The 12,448-nt window shown below is 40.2% G+C and overlaps 1 non-coding gene across 1 annotated transcript; it reads left to right on the top strand.

The window, feature by feature from the left end:
- Positions 1–8,365: 8,365 nt before the first annotated feature.
- Positions 8,366–8,473, top strand: LOC112719452 (small nucleolar RNA R71). Its single transcript, XR_003161754.1, has one exon. It is a non-coding gene; the product is annotated as a small nucleolar RNA R71 (small nucleolar RNA).
- The last annotated feature ends 3,975 nt before the right edge of the window (positions 8,474–12,448 follow it).

Raw genomic sequence — 12,448 nt, 5'->3', positions numbered from 1 at the left:
AATCCCAATTCTCATCACACCTAATAAAGATAACTAGGATAAGAATTCCAGTTCTCATACCTTGCCAAGAGTTTTTCTTAATCATTAATTTATTAATCCTTGTTATTTAAATTACTTGTTCTCTATTTCGGAAACCCAAAAACATATATTTTTCCATAACCAATAATAAGTCATACTTCCCTGCAATTCCTTGAGAAGACGACCTGAGGTTTGAATACTTCGGTTTATAAATTTTATTGGGTTTGTTACTTGTGACAACCGAAACTTTTGTAAGAAAGGAATTCTTGTCGGTCTAGAAGCTATACTTACAACTGGAATTTATTTGCAAAATTTCTAGATCGCGAGAGAGTTTCATTCTTCAAGTAGATCTGGGTTTTGGGATTGGATATGGTGACAGGAATCTACCCACTACTTGGATCTTTGAGGATGTGTGGTAAAATCAGGGACCAAGCTTATCTCTCTTCATGAGCAATTAGACCAATGAATTGGCTGATTATCAAGATTTGAGAGATTGAATCATCAAGGAATTAAGGTTCAATCGATCATGATTGTGAAGAGGTCAATGAGTTGCATGATTGAAGATGAGATTATCTAAATTTGATCCAAAGAGAGCAACATCTCCTAACCCTATTCTTTATAGCTTTGTTTAAATTGAGTTAATCAACTCTTTCCCTTTTTCAATTTTGTCATTTACATTCCAGCAATTTATTTTTATGCACTTTATATTCCTGCACTTTATTGCTTTATTTAATCTTCAAGTCATTTACAATTATGTCCTTTAGATTTCTGCAATCAACCCTTATTATTGATTAGCTTGACTAATTACCAAGTAACTAAAGTTTTTTAATCAATCAATCTCTGTGGGATCGACCTCACTCTCAGTGAGTTTTTACTTGATGATAATTTGGTATACTTGCCAAGGGGGTTAATGTAATCATAAAGTAATTTCCCAGTTCATCAAGTTTATGGCGCCATGGCCGAGGATCGATTCTAAATTGACAATGATTAAGTTTATGAGTATCTAGATTAAGCATTTTCTTTACTTTGTTAAGCACTTTAATTTTAGCTCTTTGTCTTCTTTAATTCTTCTAGCACTTGAATTCTCAATTGTTCATTATATATACTGCCATTCTAACAGAGGCACACTAACTGTTTGATGCTTTGCATCAACCAATTTTGACTCACGCACCCTTCTTCCAAGAGGCTGTTCATCTTTGTTTTAGTTCGTGTTTGTGTTGTGTATGACAGGGAAGAAAGGAGCTGTAACCTCCTACGATTCTGAACCTGAGAGGACATTTCGAAGATTAAAAAGAGAGGTAGTGGTGATGAGCGGATAATTTATACGCTTTTTGGCATTGTTTTTAGGTAGTTTTTAGTAGGTTCTAGCTACGTTTTAGTATGTTTTTATTAGTTTTCATGAAAAATTCATATTTCTGGACTTTACTATGAATTTGTGTGTTTTTCTGTGATTTCAGGTATTTTTTGGCTGAAATTGAGGGAGTTGAGGAAAAATCTGATTCAGGTTGAAAAAGGATTGCTGATGCTGTTGGATTCTGACCTCCCTGCACTCGGAATATATTTTTTGGAGCTACAGGAGTTTAATTTGTGCGCTCTCAATTGGGCTGAAAATTAGACATCCAGGGCTTTCCAGCAATATATAATAGTCTATACGTTGCTCGAAGATAAATGATGTAAACTGGCGTTAAATGTTGCATTCTAGCGTTGAACGCCATAAACAGGTTGCAAGTTGGAGTTAAACACCAGAAACAGGTTACAACCTGACGTTTAACTCCAGAAACAGCCTAGGCACGTGAGAAGCTTAAGTCTCAGTCCCAACACACACCAAGTGGGCCCCAGAAGCAGATTTCTGCACTATCTATCTTAGTTTACTCATTCTCTGTAAACCTAGGTTACTAGTTTAGTATTTAAAAAACTTTTAGAGATTTATTCTGTATCTCATGACATTTTAGATCTGAACTTTGTACTTTTTGACGGCATGAGTCTCTAAACTCCATTGTTGGGGGTGAGGAGCTCTGCAGCGTTGGTGCACGAAATTGTGAACAATACTTTTCACAACTCTCATAATCCCCGGTCATGAACCCCAAAAACTTGGTAGTTCAGTACCATGGCATTACACAACTTCGCACAACTAACCAGCAAGTGCACTGGGTCGTCCAAGTAATAAACCTTACGCGAGTAAGGGTCGATCCCACGGAGATTGTTAGTATGAAGCAAGCTATGGTCATCTTGTAAATCTTAGTCAGGCAAACTCAAATGGATATGATGATGAACGAAAATAAACAATAAGATAAAGATAGAGATACTTATGTAATTCATTGGTAGGAACTTCAGATAAGCGCATGAAGATGCCTTCCCTTCCGTCTCTCTGCTTTCCTACAGTCTTCATCCAATCCTTCTTACTCCTTTCCATGGCAAGCTTGTGTAGGGTTTCACCATTGTCAGTGGCTACCTCCCATCCTCTCAGTGAAAACGATTGCATATGCTCTGTCACAGCACGCGGAATTCAGCTGTCTGTTCTCGGTCAGGCCGGAATAGAATCCATCGATTCTTTTGCGTCTGTCACTAACGCCCCGCCTGCTAGGAGTTTGAAGCACGTCACAGTCATTCAATCATTGAATCCTACTCAGAATACCACAGACAAGGTTAGACCTTCCGGATTCTCTTGAATGCCGCCATCAGTTCTTGCCTATACCACGAAGACTCTGATCTCACGGAATGGCTGGCTCGTTTGTCAGGCGAGCACTCGGTTGTCAGGCGATCAACCATGCATCGTGCAATCAGGAATCCAAGAGATATTCACCCAATCGAAGATAGAACAGAGGTGGTTGTCAATCACATGTTCATAGGTGAGAATGATGATGAGTGTCACGGATCATCACATTCATCAAGTTGAAGAACAAGTGATATCTTAGAACAAGAACAAGCGTAATTGAATGGAAGAACAATAGTAATTGCATTAATACTCGAGGTACAGCAGAGCTCCACACCTTAATCTATGGTGTGTAGAAACTCCACCGTTGAAAATACATAAGTATAAGGTCTAGGCATGGCCGAATGGCCAGCCTCCCAGTGATCTAAGATAGCATAAAAATGAAGATAGCTACCAAAGTCTACAAATACAATAGTAAAAGGTCCTACTTATAGAGAACTAGTAGCCTAAGGTTTACAGAAATGGGTAAATGACATAAAAATCCACTTCCGGGCCCACTTGGTGTGTGCTTGGGCTGAGCAATGAAGCATTTTCGTGTAGAGACTCTTCTTGGAGTTAAACGCTAGCTTTTATGCCAGTTTGGGCGTTTAACTCCCATTTTGGTGCTAGTTCCGGCGTTTAACGCTGGGATTTCTGAGGGTGACTTTGTACGCCGGTTTGGGCCATCAAATCTTAAGCAAGGTATGGACTATCATATATTGATGGAAAGCCCAGGATGTCTACTTTCCAACTCCGTTGAGAGCGCGCCAATTGGGCTTCTGTAGCTCCAGAAAATCCACTTCGAGTGCAGGGAGGTCATAATCCAACAGCATCTGCAGTCCTTTTTAGTCTCTGAATCAGATTTTTGCTCAGGTCCCTCAATTTCAGCCAGAAAATACCTGAAATCACAGAAAAACACACAAACTCATAGTAAATTCCAGAAAAGTGAATTTTAACTAAAAACTAATAAAAATATACTAAAAACTAACTAGATCATACTAAAAACATACTAAAAACAATGCCAAAAAGTATACAAATTATCCGCTCATCACAACACCAAACTTAAATTGTTGCTTGTCCTCAAGCAACTATAAATCAAATAAGATAAAAAGAGGAGAATATGCAATGAATTCCAAAAACATCTGTGAAGATCAATATTAATTAGATGAGCGGGGCTTTTAGCTTTTTGCCTCTGAATAGTTTTGGCATCTCACTCTATCCTTTGAAATTCAGAATGATTGGCTTCTTTAGGAACTCAGAATCTAGATAGTGTTATTGATTCTCCTAGTTAAGTATGATGATTCTTGAACATAGCTACTTATTGAGTCTTGGCTGTGGCCCAAAGCACTCTGTCTTCCAGTATTACCACCGGATACATACATGCCACAGACACATAATTGGGTGAACCTTTTCAGATTGTGACTCAGCTTTGCTAGAGTCCCCAATTAGAGGTGTCCAGGGTTCTTAAGCACACTCTTATTGCCTTGGATCTCAACCTTATTTCTTTTCTTTTCTCTCTTTTTTTTTCTTTTCTTTTTCTCTTTTTTTTCGATTTTTTTTTGAATAGTAATGCTTTTTCTTGCTTCAAGAATCATTTTTATGATTTTTTCAGATCCTCAGTAACATGTCTCCTTTTTCATCATTCTTTCAAGAGCCAACATTCATGAACCACAAATTCAAGATACATATGCACTGTTTAAGCATACATTCAGAAGACAAAAGTAATGCGACCACATCAAAATAATTAAACTGTTATAAAATTCAAAATTCATGCAATTCTTTCTTTTTTTAATTTAAGCACGTTTTTATTCAAGAAAGGTGATGGATTCATAGAACATTCATAACTTTAAGGCATAGACACTAAGACACTAATGATCACAAGACACAGACATGGATAAACATAAGCACATAAAATTCGAACAACAGAAGAATAAAGAACAAGGAAATCAAGGAATGGGTCCACCTTAGTGATGGCGGCTCTTTCTTCCTCTTGAAGATCCTATGGAGTGCTTGAGCTCCTCAATATCTCTTCCTTGTCTTTGTTGCTCCTCCCTCATGATTCTTTGATCTTCTCTAATTTCATGAAGGATGATGGAGTGTTCTTGATGCTCCATCCTTAGTTGTCCATGTTGGAACTCAACTCTCCTAGGGAGGTGTTTAGTTGCTCCCAATAGTTTTGTGGAGGAAAGTGCATCCCTTGAGGAATCTCAGGGATCTCATGATGAGTGGGGTCTCTTGTGTGCTCCATCCTTTTCTTAGTGATGGGCTTGTCCTCATCAATGGGGGTGTCTCCCTCTATGTCAACTCCAACTGAATAACAGAAGTGACAAATGAGATGAGGAAAGGCTAACCTTGCCAAGGTAGAGGACTTGTCCGCCACCTTATAGAGTTCTTGGGCTATAACCTCATGAACTTCTATTTCTTCTCCAATCATGATGCTATGGATCATGATAGCCCGGTCTATGGTAACTTCGGACCGGTTGCTAGTGGGAATGATTGAGCGTTGTATAAACTCTAACCATCCTCTAGCCACGGGCTTGAGGTCATGCCTTCTTAATTGAACTGGCTTCCCTCTTGAATCTCTCTTCCATTGGGCGCCCTCTTCACATATGACTGTGAGGACTTGGTCTAACCTTTGATCAAAGTTGACCCTTCTAGTGTAAGGATGTTCATCTCCTTGCATCATAGGCAAATTGAATGCCAACCTTACACTTTCCGGACTAAAATCCAAGTATTTCCCCCGAACCATAGTGAGATAATTCTTTGGATTCGGGTTCACACTTTGGTCATGGTTCTTGGTGATCCATGCATTGGCATAGAACTCTTGAACCATCAAGATTCCGACTTGTTGAATGGGGTTGGTAAGGACTTCCCAACCTCTTCTTCGGATCTCATGTCGGATCTCCGGATATTCACCCTTTTTGAGTGAAAAAGGGACCTCGGGGATCACCTTTTTCAAGGCCACAACTTCATAGAAGTGGTCTTGATGCACCCTTGAGATGAATCTTTCCATCTCCCATGACTCGGAGGTGGAAGCTTTTGCCTTCCCTTTCCTCTTTCTAGAGGTTTCTCCGGCCTTGGATGCCATAAATGGTTATGGAAAAACAAAAAGCAATGCTTTTACCACACCAAACTTAAAATGTTTGCTCGTCCTCGAGCAAAAGAAGAAAGAAGAGAGTAGAAGAAGAAGAAATGAGGGGAAAGGGAATGGCTTTAATTTTCGGCCAAGAAGGGGAGAAGTGGTGTGTATGTTGTGTGAAAATGAAGGAGTGAAGGAGGGTTTATATAGGAGAGGGGAAGAGGGATGTTCGGCCATTTGAGGGTGGGTTTGGGTGGTAAAGTGGTTTGAATTTGAATGGTGGGGTAGGTGGGGTTTTAAGAAGGATGGATGTGAGTGGTGAAGAGAAAGATGTGATTTGATAGGTGAGGGGTTTTTGGGGAAGAGGTGTTGAGGTGATTGGTGAATGGGTGAAGAAGAGAGAGAGTGGTAGGGTAGGTGGGGATCCTGTGGGGTCCACAGATCCTGAGGTGTCAAGGAAAAGTCATCCCTGCACCAAATGGCATGCAAAATCACGTTTTGTGCCATTTCTGGCGTTAAACGCCGGGCTGGTGCCCATTTCTGGCGTTTAACGCCAGCTTCTTGCCCATTTCTGGCGTTTAACGCCAGTCTGGTGCCCTTTTCTGGCGTTAAACGCCCAGAATGGTGCCAGACTGGGCGTTAAACGCCCAACAGCTAACCTCACTGGCGTTTAAACGCCAGTGGGTACGTCCTCCAGGGTGTGCTGTCTTTCTTCCTGTTTTTCATTCTGTTTTTGCTTTTTTCATTAATTTTGTGACTTCTCATGATCATCAACCTACAAAAAAGATAAAATAACAAAAGAAAATAGTTAATTATAAAACATTGGGTTGCCTCCCAACAAGCGCTTCTTTAATGTCAGTAGCTTGACAGAGGACTTTCATGGAGCCTCAGAAATGCTCAGAGCTATGTTGGAACCTCCCAACACCAAACTTAGAGTTTGAATGTGGGGGTTCAACACCAAACTTAGAGTTTGGTTGTGGCCTCCCAACACCAAACTTATAGTTTGACTGTGGGGGCTCTGTTTGGCTCTGTTTTGAGAGGAGCTCTTCATGCTTCCTCTCCATGATGACAGAGGGATATCCTTGGGCCTTAAACACCAAGGATTCTTCATTCACTTGAATGATCAACTCTCCTCTATCAACATCAATCACAGCCTTTGCAGTGGCTAGGAAGGGTCTGCCAAGGATGATGGATTCATCCATGCACTTCCCAGTCTCTAGGACTATGAAATCAGTAGGGATGTAATGGTTTTTGACTTTAACCAGAACATCCTCTACAAGTCCATGGGCTTGTTTTCTTGAGTTGTCTGCCATCTCTAGTGAGATTTTTGCAGCTTGCACCTCAAAGATCCCTAGCTTCTCCATTACAGAGAGGGGCATGAGGTTTACACTTGACCCTAAGTCACACAAGGCCTTCTTGAAGGTCATGGTGCCTATGGTACAAGGTATTGAAAACTTCCCAGGATCCTGTCTCTTTTGAGGTAGTTTCTGCCTAGACAAGTCATCCAGTTCTTTGGTGAGCAAAGGGGGTTCATCCTCCCAAGTCTCATTTCCAAATAACTTGTCATTTAGCTTCATGATTGCTCCAAGGTATTTAGCAACTTGCTCTTCAGTGACATACTCATCCTCTTCAGAGGAGGAATACTCATCAGAGCTCATGAATGGCAGAAGTAGGTCCAATGGAATCTCTATGGTCTCAGTTTGAGCCTCAGATTCCCATGGTTCCTCATTGGGGAACTCATTGGAGGTCAGTGGACGTCCAGTGAGGCCTTCCTCAGTGGCGTTCACTGCCTCTTCTTCCTCCCAAAATTCGGCCATGTTGATGGCCTTGCACTCTCCTTTTGGATTTTCTTCTGTATTGCTTGGAAGAGTACTAGGAGGGAGTTCAGTAATTTTCTTGCTCAGCTGACCCACTTGTCCTTCCAAATTTCTAATGGAGGACCTTGTTTCAGTCATGAAACTTTGAGTGGTTTTGATTAGATCAGAGACCATGGTTGCTAAGTCAGAGGTATTCTGCTTAGAACTCTCTGTCTGTTGCTGAGAAGATGATGGAAAAGGCTTGCTGTTGCTAAACCTGTTCCTTCCACCATTATTATTGTTGAAACCTTGTTGAGGTCTCTGTGGATCCTTCCATGAGAAATTTGGATGATTTCTCCATGAAGGATTATAGGTGTTTCCATAGGATTCTCCCATGTAGTTCACCTCTTCCATTGAAGGGTTCTCAGGATCATAGGCTTCTTCCTCAGATGAAGCCTCCTTAGTACTGCTTGGTGCATTTTGCATTCCAGACAGACTTTGAGAAATCATATTGACTTGTTGGGTCAATATTTTGTTCTGAGCCAATATGGCATTCAGAGTGTCAATCTCAAGAACTCCTTTCTTCTGACTAGTCCCATTGTTCACAGGATTTCTTTCAGAAGTGTACATGAATTGGTTATTTGCAACCATTTCAATCAGTTCTTGAGCTTCAGTAGGCGTCTTCTTCAGATGAAGAGATCCTCCAGAAGAGCTATCCAAGGACATCTTGGACAGTTCAGAGAGACCATCATAGAAAATTCCTATGATGCTCCATTCAGAAAGCATGTCAGAGGGACATTTTCTGATTAATTGTTTGTATCTTTCCCAAGCTTCATAGATGGATTCTCCTTCCTTCTGTCTAAAGGTTTGGACTTCCACTCTAAGCTTACTCAATTTTTGAGGTGGAAAGAACTTTGCCAAGAAGGCATTGACTAGCTTTTCCCAAGAGTCCAGGCTTTCTTTAGGTTGTGAATCCAACCATGTTCTAGCTCTGTCTCTTACAGCAAAAGGGAATAGCATAAGTCTGTAGACCTCAGGGTCAACCCCATTAGTCTTGACAGTGTCACAGATTTGCAAGAACTCAGCTAAAAACTGATGAGGATCTTCCAGTGGAAGTCCATAGAACTTGCAATTCTGTTGCATTAGAGAAACTAATTGAGGCTTAAGCTCAAAGTTGTTTGCTCCAATGGCAGGGATAGAGATGCTTCTCCCATAGAAATCGGAGTAGGTGCAGTAAAGTCACCCAGCACCTTCCTTGCATTGTTGGCATTGTTGTTGTTTTCGGCTGCCATGAGTTCTTCTCCTTTGAAGAATTCGGTCAGGTCCTCTAAAGAGAGTTGTGCTTTGGCTTCTCTTAGCTTTCTCTTCAAGGTCCTTTCAGGTTTAGGATCGGCCTCAACAAGAATGCCTTTGTCTTTGCTCCTGCTCATATGAAAGAGAAGGGAACAAGAAAGTGTGGAATCCTCTATGTCACAGTATAGAGATTCCTTGAAGTGTCAGAGGAAAAGAAGAGTAGAAGACAGAAGTAGAAAATTCGAACTTATCAAAGGAGATGGAGTTCTAATTTTCCATTAAGGAATAGTGTTAGTCCATAAATAGAAGGATGTGAGAAGGAGGGAAGTGATTTTCGAAAATTAAGTAAAAATTTGGAAAACATTTTTGAAAAACATTACTTAATTTTCGAAAATGAAAGTGGGAAAGAAGTAAAGTGACTTTTGAAAAAGATTTTGAAATTAGAAATCAAAGAGATTTGATTGAAAACTATTTTGAAAAAGATGTGGTTAAGAAAATATGATTGGTTTTTAAAAAATTGTGATTGAGAAGATATGATTTGAAAAACATTTTTTAAAAAGATTTGATTTTGAAAATTAAAGACTTGACTAACAAGAAAAGATATCATTCAAACATTAAACCTTTCTCAACAGAAAAGGTAACATACTTGAAATGTTGAATCAAATCATTAATTGATAGTAAGTATCTTTGAAAATAGAAAGAAATTGGTTTTGAAAAAGATTTGATTGAAAAATTGATTTGAAAAAGATTTGATTTTGAAAAGATTTTGAAAACTGAAAAAAAATTTGCATTGAAAAACAGAATCTTCCCCCTTGTGCCATCCTGGCGTTAAACGCCCAGAATGGTGCACATTCTGGCGTTTAACGCCCAAAATGCTACCCTTTTGGGCGTTAAACGCCCAACCAGGTACCCTGGCTGGCGTTTAAACGCTAGTCTGTTCTTCTTCACTGGGCGTTTTGAACGCCCAGCTTTTTCTGTGCAATTCCTCTGCTGTATGTTCTGAATCTTCAATTCTCTGTATCATTGACTTGAAAAGACACAAATTAAAAATATTTTTGGATTTTTAATAATCAAAATGCAACTAAATTCAAATAACAATGCATGCAAGACACCAAACTTAGCAGTTTGTATACTACTGACACTAACAAAATGAAAATGCATATGAGACACACAAAACACTCAAGTCAATTGAATTCAAAGATCAGAGCACGAAAATTATCAAGAATTACTTGAAGATCCTTAAGATACATGAATGAATGCATGCAATTGACACCAAACGTAAGATGAGACACCAGACTCAAACAAGAAATTTTTGGATTTTATGATTTTTTTGAATTTTTTTATGTTTTTTCGAAAATTAAGTGGAAAAAAGGTATCAAAATTCTTAATGAGAATTCCAGGAATCAGTGCAATGCTAGTCTAAGACTCCGGTCCAGGAATTAGACATGGCTTCACAGCCAGCCAAGCTCTCAAAGAAAGCTTCGGTCCAAAACACTAGACATGGCCAAAGGCCAGCCAAGCCTTAGCAGATTACTGCTCCAAAAGCAAGATTGATAGAAATCAACAAGCTCTTGTGATGATCAGTTGAAACCTCGGTCCAATGAAATTAGACATGGCTTCACAGCCAGCCAGACTTCAACAAATCATCATGAAACTCTAGAATTCATCTTCAAGAATTTCGAAAAAAATAAATACCTAATCTAAGCAACAAGATGAACCGTCAGTTGTCCAAACTGAACAATCCCCGGCAACGGCGCCAAAAACTTGGTGCTTGTTGCCAGATCTTGGCACTGATGTTACCATAAGCTTGCTCAAAACTTGAACAATCCCCGGCAACGGCGCCAAAAACTTGGTGCGCGAAATTGTGAACAATACTTTTCACAACTCTCATAATCCCCGGTCATGAACCCCAAAAACTTGGTAGTTCAGTACCATGGCATTACACAACTTCGCACAACTAACCAGCAAGTGCACTGGGTCGTCCAAGTAATAAACCTTACGCGAGTAAGGGTCGATCCCACGGAGATTGTTAGTATGAAGCAAGCTATGGTCATCTTGTAAATCTTAGTCAGGAAAACTCAAATGGATATGATGATGAACGAAAATAAACAATAAGATAAAGATAGAGATACTTATGTAATTCATTGGTAGGAACTTCAGATAAGCGCATGAAGATGCCTTCCCTTCCGTCTCTCTGCTTTCCTACTGTCTTCATCCAATCCTTCTTACTCCTTTCCATGGCAAGCTTGTGTAGGGTTTCACCATTGTCAGTGGCTACCTCCCATCCTCTCAGTGAAAATGATTGCATATGCTCTGTCACAGCACGCGGAATTCAGCTGTCGGTTCTTGGTCAGGCCGGAATAGAATCCATCGATTCTTTTGCGTCTGTCACTAACGCCCCGCCTGCTAGGAGTTTGAAGCACGTCACAGTCATTCAATCATTGAATCCTACTCAGAATACCACAGACAAGGTTAGACCTTCCGGATTCTCTTGAATGCCGCCATCAGTTCTTGCCTATACCACGAAGACTCTGATCTCACGGAATCGCTGGCTCGTTTGTCAGGCGAGCACTCGGTTGTCAGGCGATCAACCATGCATCGTGCAATCAGGAATCCAAGAGATATTCACCCAATCGAAGATAGAACAGAGGTGGTTGTCAGTCACATGTTCATAGGTGAGAATGATGATGAGTGTCACGGATCATCACATTCATCAAGTTGAAGAACAAGTGATATCTTAGAACAAGAACAAGCGGAATTGAATGGAAGAACAATAGTAATTGCATTAATACTCGAGGTACAGCAAAGCTCCACACCTTAATCTATGGTGTGTAGAAACTCCACCGTTGAAAATACATAAGTATAAGGTCTAGGCATGGCCGAATGGCCAGCCTCCCAGTGATCTAAGATAGCATAAAAATGAAGATAGCTACCAAAGTCTACAAATACAATAGTAAAAGGTCCTACTTATAGAGAACTAGTAGCCTAAGGTTTACAGAAATGGGTAAATGACATAAAAATCCACTTCCGGGCCCACTTGGTGTGTGCTTGGGCTGAGCAATGAAGCATTTTCGTGTAGAGACTCTTCTTGGAGTTAAACGCCAGCTTTTATGCCAGTTTGGGCGTTTAACTCCCATTTTGGTGCCAGTTCCGGCGTTTAACGCTGGGATTTCTGAGGGTGACTTTGTACACCGGTTTGGGCCATCAAATCTTGGGCAAAGTATGGACTATCATATATTGCTGGAAAGCCCAGGATGTCTACTTTCCAACGCCGTTGAGAGCGCGCCAATTGGGCTTCTGTAGCTCCAGAAAATTCACTTCGAGTGCAGGGAGGTCAGAATCCAACAGCATCTGCAGTCCTTTTTAGTCTCTGAATCAGATTTTTGCTCAGGTCCCTCAATTTCAGCCAGAAAATACCTGAAATCACAGAAAAACACACAAACTCATAGTAAAGTCCAGAAAAGTGAATTTTAACTAAAAACTAATAAAAATATACTAAAAACTAACTAGATCATACTAAAAACATACTAAAAATAATGCCAAAAAGTATACAAATTATCCGCTCATCAA

Source organism: Arachis hypogaea, chromosome 10 (assembly GCF_003086295.3).
Source record: "Arachis hypogaea cultivar Tifrunner chromosome 10, arahy.Tifrunner.gnm2.J5K5, whole genome shotgun sequence".
In the NCBI taxonomy this organism is placed as follows: Eukaryota; Viridiplantae; Streptophyta; class Magnoliopsida; order Fabales; family Fabaceae; genus Arachis; species Arachis hypogaea.
The sequence above is the reverse complement of the archived record's forward strand: the minus strand, read 5'-3'. Positions and strand labels throughout refer to the sequence as shown.